Genomic DNA, 19,929 nt, shown 5'->3' on the forward strand with positions numbered 1-19,929 from the left:
TTTCACCTACTATGCATTTCAGACCCCATGAGACCCTGTTTTTTGGCGATAATTTATTTAATATTTGTCCAATTTGCTTCAAATTTTCACAATGCACATTTCAGCTCAAGCGCCAATTTTCACTAATATGGTCTCTTAACAAAATATCAATTGTTAGGGTACTTGTCGTTGCCTCGTAACGTTAAAATCAGCTCCGTAAATCCGTCAGTGGAGTAGAGGCTATCCGTACGTAGGCGTGACGTCACAGGCACGTGACCATTAAGCTCCGCCCTCCCGGCGGACGGAGCGGTGGCATATTTACGTCTGGACAACGAGTTGCGGGGAAAAGTGCTGATTGTGTTGCAGTTTTAGGAGCCGGTGATTAGGCTGGATTTTTGGGTTACTTTTTCGTTCCGATTCATGTATTTCATAGTGTTTGGCTTTTGAATATTTTAGTTCTTTCAGATAAATATTACTTGCCTTACAACTTTTGTGAAAACGTTTCATTTTTTTTATAAGCCGACGTTCAGAGTCCTAAAAATGCATCAGCACTACAATCATTGTAAACAAACAAATGGAGCACCACTTGGCTCTGTTCCAAGGCCATTTTTTAGTTTATCTGGCGGTTTTCTTGCTCTTGTACGTCGTTTTGTTGGATGTTTTGAACCCCTTAAGATTGACTTATATCATATTTAAGAAGCATGTTGACTGAAAACAATCTGAAGTATCCAGGAGGCTGACAGAGGTCCTGATTACTGAGCAATATCAATATCAAGTTGAACAAGTTATGAAATTTTGGTTGATAAACGCAAGTTGATCGGGCTCATATATCAGCAAGAAAAAATAAAATTATAAGAGCTTATTGTCCAAAAACAAGCTATAATATTGCAGACCTTGGAGCAATACTGAAGAGCACGCTGAGCAGGATCATGCCAGAAAATGTTGAATCGATGAGTGCATATTGATGTATTGGTATGAATATTGAATGATAACTTACAACAGCAAGATAAATTAGTGCTAACTATCAAGTTAAAATCTAGAATGAATGGACTTGGGCAGTTTTACTATGCTTAGATGCTATGCAGATTGTAATGTGCATCAGGTACTCAGTGTCTGGCAAATGAAACATGTGATCATTCCATTGCTACTGGAGGAGAAAGCTTGGATCACTAAATCCACTTTATGTTGATTTTGATGTTAATCATCATCACTGTATTTCTTGAAAAAAGGATTGTAGTAAAATTGTTAATGTGACAATCCATGCAACGATGTGATCATATTATGTGTTCATAGTCATTCGTGATAGTCATTATTGGTCCAATATACAATGGCAAAGCTCTCAGTCTCAGTGTTTCTTCCTGTGGATGGCCAGCAGTGACTCAGAGCTTAGAAGTATTAGTTTTCTTCACAGGGCTGGGATAAAAAGTACTGAGGGTAATCTTCCACCAAGGAACTCTACTTTGACATGGTATGAGATGTAGGCACAAGTAGGTAGGTGCTCAGTTCCTATAGTCAGTAGTTGTGTATGTTTAGTCGGGTTAGCTTAGATCAGATTGTTAGTTTTTTAATTTGCCAAATGTCCATAAAAATGTGACCTGAGCAATGAGCATACCTGAACCTGACTAACATGACAGCTGACCTAACCTCAATCATCACACATATTTGCAGCCTACCCAAGACCTGCATGGCAGTAGCACCCAGTTATAGGTAGGTACTCACTACTCACCCTAACTCAATCTTACCTGCTAACCTTCAACTTGCCAAAAGTTAGCTCACATTGCCAAGCTGTGTCCAGGGAAACAGTCAACTGAGGAACTGGCTCATTGGGTGGCTGGTGTGAGTCTGTGCATTTAAAGTGTTTCTTCTCTGAAGCTGCTCTGCACTGCTGTATGTCATGTTAGATGCTCAGAAAATGTGGGGAATGATTACTAAGCTACTTTAGTGCTTTGTTAATGCTCGAGACATGAACAAGTACAGATCCTGCAGGGTACAGCTATGAGTTAGGTGCTAGGTGAGTATGTTATGTGAATGTGCTGTTCCCTGTTTGACCGTAAGTATACAAACAAGCACAGGGTCACAGTTATATTCAATCTCCACATAAACATATGTACAACAAAAACAGCCATATAGCCTAACTCCGAACACACCACAGATAACTTAAGCCTTTGAAGGCACAAAAATGTTTTGATTAACAGGACAGGTTTACAATATATCCTCTGTCCTTGGGGGATCTTGCTGCCAAGTTGAGCTATGATGACTGAACTTCAGGATTGATCAATCTTTTGTTAGCCACTGCTTATATACGAGAAAGACCAAATGCTTGTTTGTTTTGATTTACAGGACATGTATACAATAAATCCTCTGTCCTTGGGGGATCTTGCTGCCAAGTTGAGGTACGATGACTGAACTTCAGGATTGATCAACCTTTTCTTAGCCACTGCTTATAAACGAGAAAGACCAAATGCTTGTTTGTAAACTGCGTTGAAAATTTAATGATCCACCTTCAATTCTGACATGAAGGCACAAATGGAATAGTTCCCTCTCCTTTTGGAATACACAAAGCAAAATATTTAATAAATTTTAGAAGATGGACAAGAGCAATTAGCATAGCTTTCCCTCAAGTTAGGTAACTTCGGGCACTCTGTTGATGAATTACACTGACGCTTATTCGCTTCATATTTTGTAACAAACGCGCTAAAACTGCAATATAACAGCACTATATGCTTCTTGACAAAATGCAATAGTATTAGAAATTTAGCCCTGATGGCATTCATTCTTGTAAGAAACGTAATTACAAAATATTTTGTAGTAACTATTAAATTCCGGCCGAAAACAGTGCACGGTTTAAAAAAGAATCATTCCAATGACGGTCCATTCTTGCGGTCCTGAAATCGCCACTATTTCCGGCCTCTCCAACGCAACTCGTTGTCCAGACGTAAATATGCGGAGCGGTGACCTTGGCCGGTCAGTACGTCTGTCAAGACAGCCTCAGATTCAGATTCACTTTCAGAATCACATTCGGACCCCCTTAGATTTTCATAAAAACTGGTCCATGTGTACAGTTTTGGACGCTGATTCCAATGGTGAAGTCTCTTTTTCGCCACATATTATACTTTGGCCCCTAGAGGCATTCAAAGTTTTTTTGGGGCGAAGGGGGACCCCCTTAGATTTTCATAAAAACTGGTCCATGTGTACAGTTTTGGACGCTGATTCCAACGGTGAAGTCTGTTTTTCGCCACATATTATACTTTGGCCCCTAGAGGCATTCAAAGTTTTTTTGGGCGAAGGGGGACCCCCTTAGATTTTCATAAAAACTGTGCCATGGGTACAGTTTTGGACGCTGATTCCAACGGTGAAGTCTGTTTTTCGCCACATATTATACTTTGGCCCCTAGAGGCATTCAAAGTTTTTTTGGGGCGAAGGGGGACCCCCTTAGATTTTCATAAAAACTGGTCCATGTGTACAGTTTTGGACGCTGATTCCAACGGTGAAGTCTGTTTTTCGCCACATATTATACTTTGGCCCCTAGAGGCATTCAAAGTTTTTTTGGGCGAAGGGGGACCCCCTTAGATTTTCATAAAAACTGTGCCATGGGTACAGTTTTGGACGCTGATTCCAATGGTGAAGTCTGTTTTTCGCCACATATTATACTTTGGCCCCTAGAGGCATTCAAAGTTTTTTTGGGGCGAAGGGGACCCCCTTAGATTTTTGAATCTGAATGCCTCTAGGGGCCAAAGTATAATATGTGGCGAAAAACAGACTTCACCATTGGAATCAGCGTCCAAAACTGTAACCATGGACCAGTTTTTATGAAAATCTAAGGGGGTCCCCCTTCGCCCAAAAAAAAAACTTTGAATGCCTCTAGGGGCCAAAGTATAATATGTGGCGAAAAACAGACTTCACCATTGGAATCAGCGTCCAAAACTGTAACCATGGACCAGTTTTTATGAAAATCTAAGGGGTCCCCCTTCGCCCAAAAAAAACTTTGAATGCCTCTAGGGGCCAAAGTATAATATGTGGCGAAAAACAGACTTCACCATTGCAATCAGCGTCCGAAACTGTACACATGGACCAGTTTTAATGAAAATCTAAGGCGATCCCCCTTCGCCCCAAAAAAACTTTGAATGCCTCTAGGGGCCAAAGTATAATATGTGGCGAAAAAACAGACTTCACCATTGGAATCAGCGTCCAAAACTGTAACCATGGACCAGTTTTTATGAAAATCTAAGGGGTCCCCCTTCGCCCCAAAAAAAACTTTGAATGCCTCTAGGGGCCAAAGTATAATATGTGGCGAAAAACAGACTTCACCATTGGAATCAGCGTCCAAAACTGTACCCATGGACCAGTTTTTATGAAAATCTAAGGGGGTCCCCCTTCCCCAAAAAAACTTTGAATGCCTCTAGGGGCCAAAGTATAATATGTGGCGAAAAAACAGACTTCACCGTTGGAATCAGCGTCCAAAACTGTAACCATGGACCAGTTTTTATGAAAATCTAAGGGGGTCCCCCTTCGCCCCAAAAAAACTTTGAATGCCTCTAGGGGCCAAAGTATAATATGTGGCGAAAAACAGACTTCACCGTTGGAATCAGCGTCCAAAACTGTACCCATGGACCAGTTTTTATGAAAATCTAAGGGGGTCCTCTTCGCCCCAAAAAAAAACTTTGAATGCCTCTAGGGGCCAAAGTATAATATGTGGCGAAAAACAGACTTCACCATTGGAATCAGCGTCCAAAACTGTACCCATGAACCAGTTTTTATGAAAATCTAAGGGGGTCCGAATGTGATTCTGAAAGTGAATCTGAATGCCTCTAGGGGCCAAAGTATAATATGTGGCGAAAAACAGACTTCACCATTGGAATCAGCGTCCAAAACTGTAACCATGGACCAGTTTTTATGAAAATCTAAGGGGGTCCCCCTTCGCCCCAAAAAACTTTGAATGTCTCTAGGGGCCAAAGTATAATATGTGGCGAAAAAACAGACATCACCGTTGGAATCAGCGTCCAAAACTGTACCCATGGACCAGTTTTTATGAAAATCTAAGGGGGTCCCCCTTCCCCCAAAAAAACTTTGAATGCCTCTAGGGGCCAAAGTATAATATGTGGCGAAAAACAGACTTGACCGTTGGAATCAGCGTCTAAAACTGTACCCATGGACCAGTTTTTATGAAAATCTAAGGGGGTCCCCCTTCGCCCCAAAAAAACTTTGAATGCCTCTAGGGGCCAAAGTATAATATGTGGCGAAAAACAGACTTCACCATTGGAATCAGCGTCCAAAACTGTACACATGGACCAGTTTTGATAAAAATCTAAGGGGGTCCCCCTTCGCCCCAAAAAAAACTTTGAATGCCTCTAGGGGCCAAAGTATAATATGTGGCGAAAAACAGACTTCACCGTTGGAATCAGCGTCCAAAACTGTACCCATGGACCAGTTTTTATGAAAATCTAAGGGGTCCCCCTTCGCCCAAAAAAAAACTTTGAATGCCTCTAGGGGCCAAAGTATAATATGTGGCGAAAAACAGACTTCACCATTGGAATCAGCGTCCACAACTGTACATATGGACCAGTTTTTATGAAAATCTAAGGGGGTCCCCCTTCGCCCCAAAAAAACTTTGAATGCCTCTAGGGGCCAAAGTATAATATGTGGCGAAAAACAGACTTCACCATTGGAATCAGCGTCCAAAACTGTACACATGGACCAGTTTTTATGAAAATCTAAGGAGGTCCCCCTTCCCCCAAAAAAATTTTGAATGCCTCTAGGGGCCAAAGTATAATATGTGGCGAAAAACAGACCTCACCGTTGGAATCAGCGTCCAAAACTGTACCCATGGACCAGTTTTTATGAAAATCTAAGGGGGTCCCCCTTCGCCCCAAAAAAACTTTGAATGCCTCTAGGGACCAAAGTATAATATGTGGCGAAAAACAGACTTCACCATTGGAATCAGCGTCCAAAACTGTACCCATGGACCAGTTTTTATGAAAATCTAAGGGGGTCCGAATGTGATTCTGAAAGTGAATCTGAATGCCTCTAGGGGCCAAAGTATAATATGTGGCGAAAAACAGACTTCACCATTGGAATCAGCGTCCAAAACTGTAACCATGGACCAGTTTTTATAAAAATCTAAGGGGGTCCCCCTTCGCCCCAAAAAAACTTTGAATGCCTCTAGGGGCCAAAGTATATGTGGCGAAAAACAGACATCACCGTTGGAATCAGCGTCCAAAACTGTACCCATTGACCAGTTTTTATGAAAATCTAAGGGGGTCCCCCTTCCCCAAAAAAAACTTTGAATGCCTCTAGGGGCCAAAGTATAATATGTGGCGAAAAACAGACTTGACCGTTGGAATCAGCGTCTAAAACTGTACCCATGGACCAGTTTTTATGAAAATCTAAGGGGGTCCCCCTTCGCCCCAAAAAAACTTTGAATGCCTCTAGGGGCCAAAGTATAATATGTGGCGAAAAACAGACTTCACCATTGGAATCAGCGTCCAAAACTGTACACATGGACCAGTTTTGATAAAAATCTAAGGGGGTCCCCCTTCGCCCCAAAAAAAACTTTGAATGCCTCTAGGGGCCAAAGTATAATATGTGGCGAAAAACAGACTTCACCGTTGGAATCAGCGTCCAAAACTGTACCCATGGACCAGTTTTTATGAAAATCTAAGGGGGTTTCCCTTCGCCCAAAAAAACTTTGAATGCCTCTAGGGGCCAAAGTATAATATGTGGCGAAAAACAGACTTCACCATTGGAATCAGCGTCCACAACTGTACATATGGACCAGTTTTTATGAAAATCTAAGGGGGTCCCCCTTCGCCCCAAAAAAACTTTGAATGCCTCTAGGGGCCAAAGTATAATATGTGGCGAAAAACAGACTTCACCATTGGAATCAGCGTCCAAAACTGTACACATGGACCAGTTTTTATGAAAATCTAAGGGGGTCCCCCTTCCCCCAAAAAACTTTGAATGCCTCTAGGGGCCAAAGTATAATATGTGGCGAAAAAAAGACTTCACCGTTGGAATCAGCGTCCAAAACTGTACCCATGGACCAGTTTTTATGAAAATCTAAGGGGGTCCCCCTTCGCCCCAAAAAAAAATTTGAATGCCTCTAGGGACCAAAGTATAATATGTGGCGAAAAACAGACTTCACCATTGGAATCAGCGTCCAAAACTGTACCCATGGACCAGTTTTTATGAAAATCTAAGGGGGTCCGAATGTGATTCTGAAAGTGAATCTGAATGCCTCTAGGGGCCAAAGTATAATATGTGGCGAAAAACAGACTTCACCATTGGAATCAGCGTCCAAAACTGTACCCATGGACCAGTTTTTATGAAAATCTAAGGGGGTCCCCCTTCCCCCAAAAAAACTTTGAATGCCTCTAGGGGCCAAAGTATAATATGTGGCGAAAAACAGACTTGACCGTTGGAATCAGCGTCTAAAACTGTACCCATGGACCAGTTTTTATGAAAATCTAAGGGGGTCCCCCTTCGCCCAAAAAAAACTTTGAATGCCTCTAGGGGCCAAAGTATAATATGTGGCGAAAAACAGACTTCACCATTGGAATCAGCGTCCAAAACTGTACACATGGACCAGTTTTGATAAAAATCTAAGGGGAACCTTCGCCCCAAAAAAAACTTTGAATGCCTCTAGGGGCCAAAGTATAATATGTGGCGAAAAACAGACTTCACCATTGGAATCAGCGTCCAAAACTGTACTTATGGACCAGTTTTTATGAAAATCTAAGGGGGTCCCCCTTCCTCCAAAAAACTTTGAATGCCTCTAGGGGCCAAAGTATAATATGTGGCGAAAAACAGACTTCACCGTTGGAATCAGCGTCCAAAACTGTACCCATGGACCAGTTTTTATGAAAATCTAAGGGGGTCCCCCTTCGCCCCAAAAAAACTTTGAATGCCTCTAGGGACCAAAGTATAATATGTGGCGAAAAACAGACTTCACCATTGGAATCAGCGTCCAAAACTGTACCCATGGACCAGTTTTTATGAAAATCTAAGGGGGTCCGAATGTGATTCTGAAAGTGAATCTGAATCTGAGGCTGTCTTGACAGACGTCCGGTCAGTCGGATGCGTGGAGCCGACGGGGCAGTAGCTGCCGGGCCCAAGGCCGTATGCCGGACCGGGGCGGCTCGCATTGGACATGGCTGCCTTGCGGTTGCCGTTGCAGTAATAACGATACAGCAGAAACTAGCGCTCGTAATTAGCGCACTAGCCTTCGTTATTGCATTTATCGCAAATTAACCTACACCATGTCAATCAATAAGATATACCTACTTTAATACTAAGAACAGGGCTAGTGACTGCATTTTTCTTGAATGAACGTCATTAAAAAAAAATCGTGGATGTCAATTGACTGTGAACTGATGCAAGACGTCGGTCAGCCTACGTCAAATTTGCAAGACATGGTAAACAGTTACACCGTAGCATTTAAGAAGTGTGGTTGCAATATGAAATATATTATGCTTATGCGTATGCTTGAGATGGATTCATGTGATTGCGGTGCAACATGAACACCTTCACAACTAACCCATTTTATAATTGGCTATAGATTGAGATCACCGGACTGACTTGACCCCAGGCTTTCGTGTTGAACTGCAAATAATTAAAACACCTGTAAGTAAGTAACCTACTGCCTCACTATTGGAGAGCTTGTAAAATTACTTTAGTTTCACAAAGAGACGCGATTTCTTTACTAGCCTATGCGCCTGTTTCCCTTATTTTGATGTCACATTTCTGCCATGCGCAGTAAATCCCACATCACATTGCTGCTTCCCGAATTACGAACACAGCTCGTGGAGCGATTTCTTAGGCAATCGTAAGTGCTCGCGACTCATCATCCTAATCTGTTGTTTTCTGGATAGATATAACAGCGTCTTCAGAAACAGCGATTGACGCAGCCAATCATATCGATATTTTCGAGTGGTGCAGAGACTTCGCATGATGTCATAGGTGACAGAATAGTGGCACGACCTGACCATGAGATATGGGCGACAGAATGTGCATTCATTCAGATATTCAGCTGAGTCAGCTCTCTATTTAAAGTTGGTTCTGGGGAGGTTAATATCCTCATTATGAGTATTCTACATATTCTGAGCTGGATCGGATCGGTGTTGATATACTAAGAAGGGAGAAGCGGTTACCAACTCCCCCAAATGAAGAGCAAGCTTTCGCTCAGACACCCTGTGTCGATTCCATGTATGTTTCCAGTGCGCGGCCCCCGTGCGACCTCCCCGCGGTGCTGCCGCCGGGCGCCGACTGAGCCGGCACAGACCCAGCGCGGTCACGGCCAGTGGGCGGAGTTTAGTTGGGCCCGGCCACAGACTTCTCTATACATGGACTGTGCACTGATCTGGCCGAAGTAGCATAAGGGGCCCAAAATTGTGGCAATACGTTTGAAGCATTTGCCAGGGAGCATGGCCATTTTTCTTTGAATTATTCATTTTAACGTTCTGGAACCTTCGCTTAAATGGAAAACAAAACATTTTCCGCTATGTTTTCAGGCCAGAATTGCCAATCTTGAGTCAAAATTCCAGCCTGTGGACTTAAATATCAAACGAAGATCAGAGGCATGCAAGTGTTTCTGTGCATTTTGAGTTGTGTGTTCAATGGTAGGTACTGTCATAAAACAGAAAGTTATACTCCCAGCTACAAGTGGACTACTTTTCACCATCGATCAGGTTCAACAAAGACAGTTTTGGTTCCCACACGTATGTATTCGTAACGATTCCCTACGGCCAGCATGGGCACAAACACCGATTTGGTCCACTATCCCAGCCCTTGGGCCGATTCTCCTGGGACGTCTTGGGCCGGCTCGTCAGAAGAGGCAGCAACAGCATGCTCTGTGATCTCTGTGACGGCTCGCTGGTCGTTTTCCAGGCGTTGATGAGAGACAGGGTGCATGCTACATGTTCTTGAACAGGCATGAACTCAGCTCGCGCCCGTTAGTTTGCGGATCTTGTCCGAGTCCACACCGCGCCCACTGGTGCGCGTCGGCGGCCCCTTTCGTTTCTTGCTATGCACTTGGCTGTTCACATCCTTCACGTGGTTAGACACGAACACGTTAAACAGCGCTCCGGCCATGGTGGCGAGGATATTGCTGGTAAACTTGTGCCCCCTTCCACAAGCCACTTCCTTCAGTTCTTCGTCATCGCCGAGCATGTTCTGAACCACAGATCTGAACACATTCTTGGGACTTGAACTGCCAAAGAGGATGGTGCGAGTCTCTGACTGTGAATTCACCAGAAGTCTGTAGAGCTGGCAGACCTCCATGACGACTCGCAGGCACAGTTCACTCGGTTGCAGGAGCTTTCCACGGTTGAGGAGGTCGGTGAAGCTAGCAGCCACCAGCTTTTCTTCAGCATTCTCTGCCACCACGGTTACCAGTTGCGCCCTTAGCCCGTCAGAGAGTAGCGCGCGACACTCATCACATCTGTGAATCTTCTTGACTGAGTGGGCTAAATAGCCTGCTATGTGGTGCAGAGCCTGCTGTGTCCCTTCTGGGACGTCTTGGGCTGGGTCATCAGAAGAGGCAGCAGCGGCATACTCGGTGATCTCAGTGACGGCTCGCTGGTCGTTTTCCATGCGCTGCTGAGAGACAGGGTGCATGCCAGCCGTCACTGTGCTCAGACCATAGCCTGAGAGCCAAATTAGGCTTTTTACGCGGACGATAGCCTCTCCTTCAAAAAATTGACGAGAGCTCGCCCAGAAGTTGCCTCCGGCCAGTTTCCGGAGATGGCCGAAGTGACCTTCTAGCCGGTCGGATTGAATCTTGCCAAGCAGGACATACTCGAGATCACACTGTCTGAGCAGATACTTGGCCAGCCCGACCAGCCCTCGACAGGTTGCTGCCACTCCACGTATCGTGTCGAGCGACATTTGCGTCTTCTTGTTTCCCTGGGCTTCCCAGCGCAGCATCATCTTTCCGAACTTCTCGATGTATGCCAGCCCTTCTTCATCTCCAGTGGAAATAGGCTGCAGAGTCGAGTCGTTGCGACGAACATGCTTCCCAGGGGACTTCACGTTGACGATGTCGAACCACCTCCGAACTTGGTGCAGGAACTCTGCTGTACCGTTTAAGGAGCCGTACTCTGCATGTTGCCCATAGTAGCGGAGCGCAGCGATGGTTGTCTCGTGAGTGGCTGCTACGGCGAGCTGCACGTTCACGCGCTCTATGCTTGTTGGATGGAGCACCTTATCCGTGAGTCGGTATGCCATCTTGGCATCAGAGCTGTACTCGATGGAGTGTACCTTTTCCAGGTGGCTGAGGTGAACATCCAGAGGAGGCCCACCTGCATCGAGTGGCGGACAGTGCAGTTGTTTTTTGTTCAGGAGGTTGAAGTACATGTTTTTGAACAAGTGGACTGAGTCGTACATGGTGTATATCCTGTCATCACTGTGTGGACTCCAGGGATTCAGGATATACTCCTGATGCCTCCCATCTTCTCCAAGCGCTCGATGGAAGGCTTGGTTTGTTCTGTGTCCGTCAGTTGTAACGGACACTACACGGTACCCAAGATGGGTGAGACATCGCAGGACTTGGAAGAAGATTCTCTTCATTTCTTGGGTTGTGACGTGGGTGACTGGCGACATGGTTACCAAGTCCTCGTAGTTCCCGGCAACCGACGAAATGTGGGTGCAGAACAAGGTACTGGCGACAGCTGTTGCTTCTCCGCTGCTCTCCCCATGCAGTCTTCCTCCCGCCAGATCGAGTGCTGTGGCACAGTAAACCTCGTCCATGGCCAGATTTACCAGCCGTTCTCTTGGAGACAACTTGGCGACCCGCATCTCCAAATACTTGATGGTCCCGATCTCCAGTCCCTCTTGCACGCTTAGTGCTGACGTAAGTCTCCGGAGAGTGACTCTGTGTGGCAGGACCAGAAGACCCGAGCTGCGCATGTCTTCATACAGTCGGGGACTCGTTCGACTCCACACCACTGCAGTGGACATGAGTGTCGTGCTGTACCTCCTCCTTTTTGCTGGACTGAGTCGGAGTTGCAGCTGTTCAGCGGCGAACTCCCCAAAAGTACCGCATGATCCAGCTGCATCGTCCGTGCTGATTTTCTGCAGAAAATGCAGTGCAGTCATCACGTTGCCATCTTTCAAAGACTGTGCCTTGAGGAACGCCAGCACGTTCAGGACCTCAGTCGTCGTTTCGAAGCTCCCGGGAACGCTTGTCAGATCAGCTGCCCTGAGAGTAGGCAACTCGCTCCCGGCTGCGTACAAACGGAAACGAAGATCACTGTAGATCGTCAGGTTTCGTACGATGACTGGAATACCTTGATCTGTGTCAAATGCCTCCATTCTGATCGTCACAATGTCCTCCTGAAGTTCAGGAACATGCATCTGTACGAGCCGGTACCCAGTCGGCAGGTCCACCGTAGAGAGCTTTCTCACCATGTCGGTAAGAGATGCCACGTTCTCGGAACGAAACATGGATGCGGCTTGTTCCTCCCACAGTTCTCTTTGCAGCAGCCTTCGTGCTGTTGGAGTCGCGCGTATAGTGGGTCGTGGAGTCTCCTGTCCGCTCTCATTCCTGCAAAAGGAGAGAAATATTTCATTTAACAACTGCATTTAGCAACGGTTGCAAAATATATGGGAAACAAATTAGCATACATGAGTAATTTGGACATTGCCGGATAAATGCTATAAATTGATAAATGTAGCTCGGAACTTTTATACACAAAAAGAAGTTATATACAGTTATATACACAAAAAGAACAATTCAGCAGCATGTGCGACCCTTTTTAACCGCTATGTATGCATGCAGGTTAAAAGTTCGGCCTATGGAGGTCATGTTGTAAGGTCAGCTTGTAAGGTCGGGTCGGGTCAGAAAAGGAAAAGATTAAAATGTGCTGAAACCGACTCCAACTCCGGGCCGTCAGAGTTGTCTGGATCAAAAGTTATTCAAGAAAACCATCAGAAGTAAAAACGAACATTTTTCTTCGGTTACCTCTGGTTGGTGACCCAGTTTTTGACCTGACCGAAAAATGACCGAAGTACTTTCTTACTGTTTTTTTTTTTACCGTTCTTTCGAACGCCGCCTACCGCTTGTCTCTACGACGCCCCCCCCCCCCCCCGGCCCGCTGATGGGGCACCGGCCCGGCGCGGGTTAACGTCTGACATGATCACATTAATGACGTAACAGATCAAAGGTTATTTGAGGTAGAGTTCCCAAATTTTCATTTTTCACAGGTGTCAAAATGTAAAGACCATCCTCAACACCTAAGATGTCCTTAATACCTTACTAATGCCCATATTGCTTTGATGAGGTATAAACATATCAACTTACTTGTCCCGGGGTGGGAGCACTGTTGGAACTGCGGTTGGCTTGAGGCGCCGTCGCTGACGGTCGGTTCTTCTTGTCGTGGCAGTGACACAAAAGTCATCACTGGAAAAGTGGAGCTCACAAACCCCACCACTTTTAGGGTATGATTCTTTTACACCTCGTCTGATTGCTTCCAGCCACTTCTTTCGCAATGCACATTCGCGTGGAAAGCTAAATACCGATACCTTTCCCTTTCTCTTGTCACTTCCTCTCCGATGCCGTGTGATTCTATATCCAGAATAACAATTACGTACCGTACACTTCCGTGTCATCAAAAACCCTTTCAAAGGAAAATAGAAAAGATGGAAAATAGACAACTAAAATCATAGGCTAAATATCCTAAATGTGGCGAAGCCTTGCTTAATTTTAGGGCCTTGGCTTGATTGTGGCAGTATTTCCAGAAAATAAAGAATTTGCGTGCAACTCATTGGTGCTTATTTGCGGGAGATACCTCCGATATTCTCAGATATCATTTACCACTACTATTTTCATGAAAACTGTTATTGTTTTTAACGATTTTTTTTGTTTATATCGAAATCAAAACATTTTTTTTTACTTACTAGACATATAAAACTTCAAACAATATCCATGTTAAATTTTGCCAGGTTTGCAGGGTTCTTAATAAGTTAAAACTAGGTTCACTTTTGGGCCCCTTATGCTACCTCGGCCAGATCATTGCACAGTCCATGTATAGAGAAGTCTGTGGCCCGGCGCAACGTGATTGGCCAGCGCTCCCATCCAATCCGCTGTGGTAGCGAACGAGCCTCTATCCGGGTGCAAAATCTTATTAGCATTACGAGCCTATGACAAGTGCTCTAAATATTGATATTTTGTTAAGAGACCATATTGATGAAAATTGGCGCTTGAGCTGAAATGTCCAATGTCAAAATTTCAAACCAATTAGACAAAAACTGAAGAAATAATCGCCGAAAAACAGGGTCTCATGGGGTCTGAAATAGTTAGTAGCTGACGGCTAAGCTACGGTCCGTCCCGGCCGGGCCTGAGGCAGGGAATTGATGCACGATGGCGATTGAGCCAATCCATCCCTCACCCTGGGGAGGGAAGCAGGAGTGAACGTCAACATCAGCAACAGGAACCGACGGACCGAAAACGCTGCACGTGTTACCGCACGCACCACAAAACGCACACACACTCACAAACACGAATATCCTGAGCCGCTGATGGTCGGGTGTGAGCCGAGACGGTTCATCGTTCAGTGGCCATTGACCTCACGGTTGGCCAACGCTCCCATTTTTATAGGTACTGAATGACACAAATAATGCGTTGAATTTAGGTTGCACAAGAGCCTGTTTGGTTTTGTCAAGATAAGTCTGGTTGAGTGTAAAACTAAACTTACGATAGGTAGTTTAGGAAATTAGTGTAAACAGTTTTATGTATTGCTGCACGCGCGATGATGAGAGCTACCCTACCCCGTTGGTCGCCGTATGTCAAATAAGGCACGCTGTATGCTGCAAGTGTGCCTTATTTGCGTCCTCCCCACTGAGCACCAAGCTACCGTAGTTGACGTACAGCTATGTTGCAAACACAGTTCTCGGCTGGCTGCACCCCGCTGAAGAGGCCTTTGGAGTTCGGTGCAGCGAAGCAGCTCACAGGCTCCCGCTACACATACCGACCCACTCCACTTCTAACGAGGCAGTGCCGAGCCCAGGAGCCTGCCGGGGAGGTGAGCCGACTCGGCGCGGCGGGGGCAAACAGTGGCGCAGACGCGCCACGGCTCGCCGCATTTGTCACCGCCCGCGGCGCACTCCAAATACCGACCCTGCGCCGGCATTGTCGCAGCGGCAAACACACTCACCGAACGCAAACACGCGCCGCAATGTAACTGTCCCGGGGGGAGGGGGACACGCGACTGCCGCGGCCCACACAGCCACGGGTTTTGTGTGGACTGACACCCACTGGCTTGGTGTGGACTGACACTTTAATGGAACATTGGAAACTGAACTCGTGTGGATTGACAGGGACCCAAACCGACTGCGTGATGGGCAGGCTCGCTGTTGTCACACGATGCCCGTCGATGTCTTGAGCGCCTTTTGTTCGACGTAAGCAATAAAAAAGGACAGAAGTATTTTCGTGATGGCACTTACTAAGCTGCATACTGTCAGTCCTTTTTTCTATTATCGTCAAGGGTCATTCCACTGTTACCACCGACCAAACCGTGTTGGCTTGGTCTTCCGCTGTTTGTGCAGACTGCTGCAGGTCAGTTTGGCATCTGCTCAGACTATGTTGGGCTGGTCTGGTGTCTGATCTCTCTCGTGCAGACTATGTTGGGTCAGTCTGGTGTGTCTGATCTCGTTCGAGACCGCTGCTCAGACTATGTTGGGTCAGTCTGGTGTGTCTGATCTCGTTCGAGACCGCTGCTCAGACTATGTTGGGTCAGTCTGGTGTGTCTGATCTCGTTCGAGACCGCCGGTTAGCTCCTGACACCGCTATGGACGGTGGTGCCATTCGGCAGAGCCACTAAACGATGCCGTGTCTCTCCGTGATGGCCGCTTGTCAGCACCATGCATTTATGCATGCCATAGAGCTGAGCTCGCGCCGACAGTTGGTGCCGACCCAAACGGCCCAGACGGCCGTGCCTCACTGACACGGTGGCCTTCTCTGATAGCACGAATAGCGGCATTTGTACCTAATAGCGCAGCGACGTCAAATTGATAATTTCAGACGGGAAGTGGGGAGAATCGTGCTGCTTAGCGCTCCGTTTATTTAGCAATACTTTTCCATCAGATTCGTTTGCAGAAAGTGTCATGTTTTGTCTCCATGGATTACATTGACACCAATTGGCACCGACTGCCAAATGTCATTAGTGTCATCATCGATATGTCATGGGCGCTGATGACCTATGAAACCCAGGCGCCTTAAAATCACAATCATTCATCATTATTCCGGCTGATCCCACCATGCAACCAGTTTGTATTTGACACTGAACCTGAATCTGAGTTTTGATTTCTGCGTTTCCAGTGTCATTTTTACACCACCGGCCTATATCCAACTTAATTTGGTTTTTATACATAATCCGCGGGGACCATTTCATGTCACTGTTATTTCGACTTATAGCCAATATCGAGAGTCGTTGTTTCCAATAAAACCTGGAACATGGTGGCACTGCGCGAATAAAACAGGCGCCGGTTCAGCCGTGTCGTAAATATCCAAATTGGCTATAGAAGTGGTTTGGGGACCACGGCATCTTTTCTGCGTTGCTATATTCGATCAGATGGTCTCGCCAGTAGGCACACAAGGCAAAACTGCCTTCTGTAATTTATTGTTAATTCGCTGCATTGTGCATACGCCACCCAAATGCACGCAGGCACTCACATTACAATAGATGCAGATGCATACATTGCATGTATTTATACATAGATGCCTACGTATTACATACACTCAGAGCGAGAAAGGGGAATGATCTTAGATCCTCCCTGCTGATTGGACAGCATGATGGACGACGCGATGCCTTGTCTACGTGTGCAGAAATTATTCGCCAGTATATGAGCTTGGTGATTGATGTTTGGCGGTTGATCTTTGTTAGACTCGTCCGCGCAAGACTTATCCCCGGGACGATCCTCGTGACCGGCCGGCCGCGCGGCGATCATGAACATTATTAATAAAGTTGGCGGCTCGTTTGTATTATGCTGATGTGATGAAGTTGTGCGCGATGATCAGCCCGTTAAGCCGGCGCAGGGCGGCGGCCGCTCCGCCGCCGCGGTGGTCGTGTCTGGTTAGCTGGAGCTCTGGCGGTGACGCCGTCCCCCGCAGACCGGCCACTAGCTCAGCACTAATGAGCGCAAGCCGGCAGTAGCTGGCCGAATACGCCACCCACGCCACAGATGGGACCAAAGGCCGCGGCGGCGGTCAGCTGGGGAACGAGTCCCGGGAACACCGGCGGGATATCATATTCCACACCGCACACCGCGGGATGGGACATAACTCAGTCTGAGCGGTCAAATCTGACCAGAGAGGAGGCAACGGCGATAATTTTGAACCAGACATCGATCTGGGGCATATTTTTGGACACTATTCATAACAGTGTTTCAATCTATTTTTGTAAAGCGGCTTTTGATACCCACAGGTCAATTCTGCCTTAAAAAACGTTAAGTTAACCCGCGCGGGGCTGGGGGGGGGGGGTAAATTTTACCCCTCGCGAATTTTTGCAATATCTAAAAAACGGCAGCGCGCAGCGCCGCCAAACTCTCAGTACCTTTTCTTACATCAATTTAACACGTTCCCTTAAATTTGAGCGAAATCCGTCGGAAATTTTTGAGAAATTGACGTTTTAGTGGCGTCATGTTTGCCATTTTCGCCTCAAAAACGGCAAAATTTCAAACGCCGCTAACATCTTCATTTTAAAAGGAATCAAGACGTAACAAAAAGGTTATACGTAATTCTACTTTGTCTATCAAATGGCTATCTCGGTTTTTGGAAAATTTTGGATTTTTGCCCGAATTTTTCCAAAAAAACTGACTTTTTTGGGAAAATAATTATAAAATCCAAAATTTTGAGTGTATCGAAAAAACCGGAATAAATGTCAGAGAAATGGTCTTTGTGCACCTACATACCAATTTTTAGAAGAATCAGTTAAAAAATGTGGGAGTTATTCAAAAATTTATGACGTCACGACACACAAAAAAAATTGAAAAATGATTTATACGGCTTTGCACCCATGACCGCGACCTTTACCAACATTAAATGAAGGTACCCTGAATAAACCGAAATAGCGGACACCAAAGGCAGGCCAGGCTATTCAATTTCGCAGCTTCGGAGATTCACTTAGGGTGCTGATAGCTTTCGCAGAAATCCCAGATGATGATTTCCGTTCATTTGTGATATTTATAGATAACCCAAAGGCATCGCGATGAGTACCTAGCATGTAGTTTGACAACCCTGATAATGAAACTGGAACGACCAATAAACCACATCTCAGCTGTATACGAACGTTAGCATCTCAGCACGGTATCTGCAAAATGTGCTCTACCTCATTATGGAATATAAATGCGCTTAGATTGTGGCGTTGTGGCATGAAGAGAGGCCGGGTCATAAAGTAAAAATACGCACAGTCTATAAATATGAAATATGGTGGCCATTATTCTTACTGGCTTTTGGCTTTTGTAGTCCTTTCAGTGCTATGCATTGCAAACCTTTCTGTGATCGTTGTAACATAACCATACTGATAAACGTATTGACATCAGGAGCAAAGGGTAAAAAATTGACGTTTTACCGCAGATAGTTCGAGGATATCTCGGCCAGTCGCACCGACTGTCACTCTTTCCCTGCCTCAAGTGTCGGACAGTGTTATCAAGACTGTCAAACGCTCGCCGTTCTGCACATGCAGGCCCGCACATTTCATACCTTGGGGACACGTAAACATTGTGTCGGAACGGAACGATAACAAGTGTGACCTTGTGAGCCTCATCGATCGAAAGCCAAACCCGGGCACACTCTACAGCTCGGACGCCATGCTACCAGTATCTACCTAAGTCCTCTGTGGGATAGACACAGATAAACAACAACTACGTTCCGAAAGTTCAGTTGTGATACCTGCATTGCTTTTGGAGATAACAAGAGGAGAACTTAGGAGGGGGAGGGGGGGGGGCAGTGCATTCTCGTACAGGCTAATATTCAGAATGGTGTTTTTTTTTTACTACCAAATTTTAAGATATACCTCCTTTCTCATCAGTTTAATAGATACACATGGGGGCCAAAAGAACGCATCACTCGAAGACTCCCCGTGGGCTGTGCTTTAGCGTGATCCCTCCCTGAGGGATGGTGATCGATGGTCGGCGTCTAGGAGGTGCCAGCCCGGCTGAATTGAGCGTGCTTCAAAGACGTGCTGGGACGCTTCAGCGAGCGATCGTCTTTGAGGCGTCTCATTCGATCTGGCTAAGCCCAAAAGGCACAAACAAGCACAAATACGTACACGCAGCGCACAACGCAACGGACAACACAACGCTTATTAGGATGTGGAATCATTGACTCGCGTGTTTAGCGTCAAATTATGTTTAGAAAAACGACAATAACATATGACCATCTCATGGAGATATACTGAAACATAGACCAACATCCATGTATGTTTCAGCAGCCAGCCATAGTTAGCCATACCTAACTAGTGGTCTATGGCTGAAATTTGAAAGCATATCTTTCTTCATATTACTGGACAAAGGCCTCAGAAAAAGTTTAGTGCGTAATGCGCTGATACGTTGATGATACAATAGGCCCTGGACGAAATGACTCTATTTACCGGAATGACTGGAGTGGAACGACTGGGATCAATCCATGGGGAGGGTCTGTGTGGGAGGCAATGGCTGAGCGATCCGGCCGGGTCAGGCGCGCAGTGGTAGAGCTGCTCCTGTCACAGGGTGGCTCACTGAGCACAATAGCCTCAGTGCAGTGGGCGGACCGACTGTCGTGGTAATGCGCCGACTCGGTGCCGCCCAGCCGGCGGTATTTGAACCGTCCCCCATCCATCAAAGAGCCACCGCTGTGCGCCCGGACGCGCCTCCCTCCGCCGGGGCCGGCCGAGTCAGCAAGGCGAGCCCGCCGCGCTGTATTAACCCGATCAGGGCGATTACCATTCCGAGCATTAGCCCGCGCTGGCACTCCGAGAGTGG

Source organism: Amphibalanus amphitrite, unplaced genomic scaffold (assembly GCF_019059575.1).
Source record: "Amphibalanus amphitrite isolate SeventyFive unplaced genomic scaffold, NRLGWU_Aamphi_draft 000663F_arrow, whole genome shotgun sequence".
Classification (NCBI taxonomy): domain Eukaryota; kingdom Metazoa; phylum Arthropoda; class Thecostraca; order Balanomorpha; family Balanidae; genus Amphibalanus; species Amphibalanus amphitrite.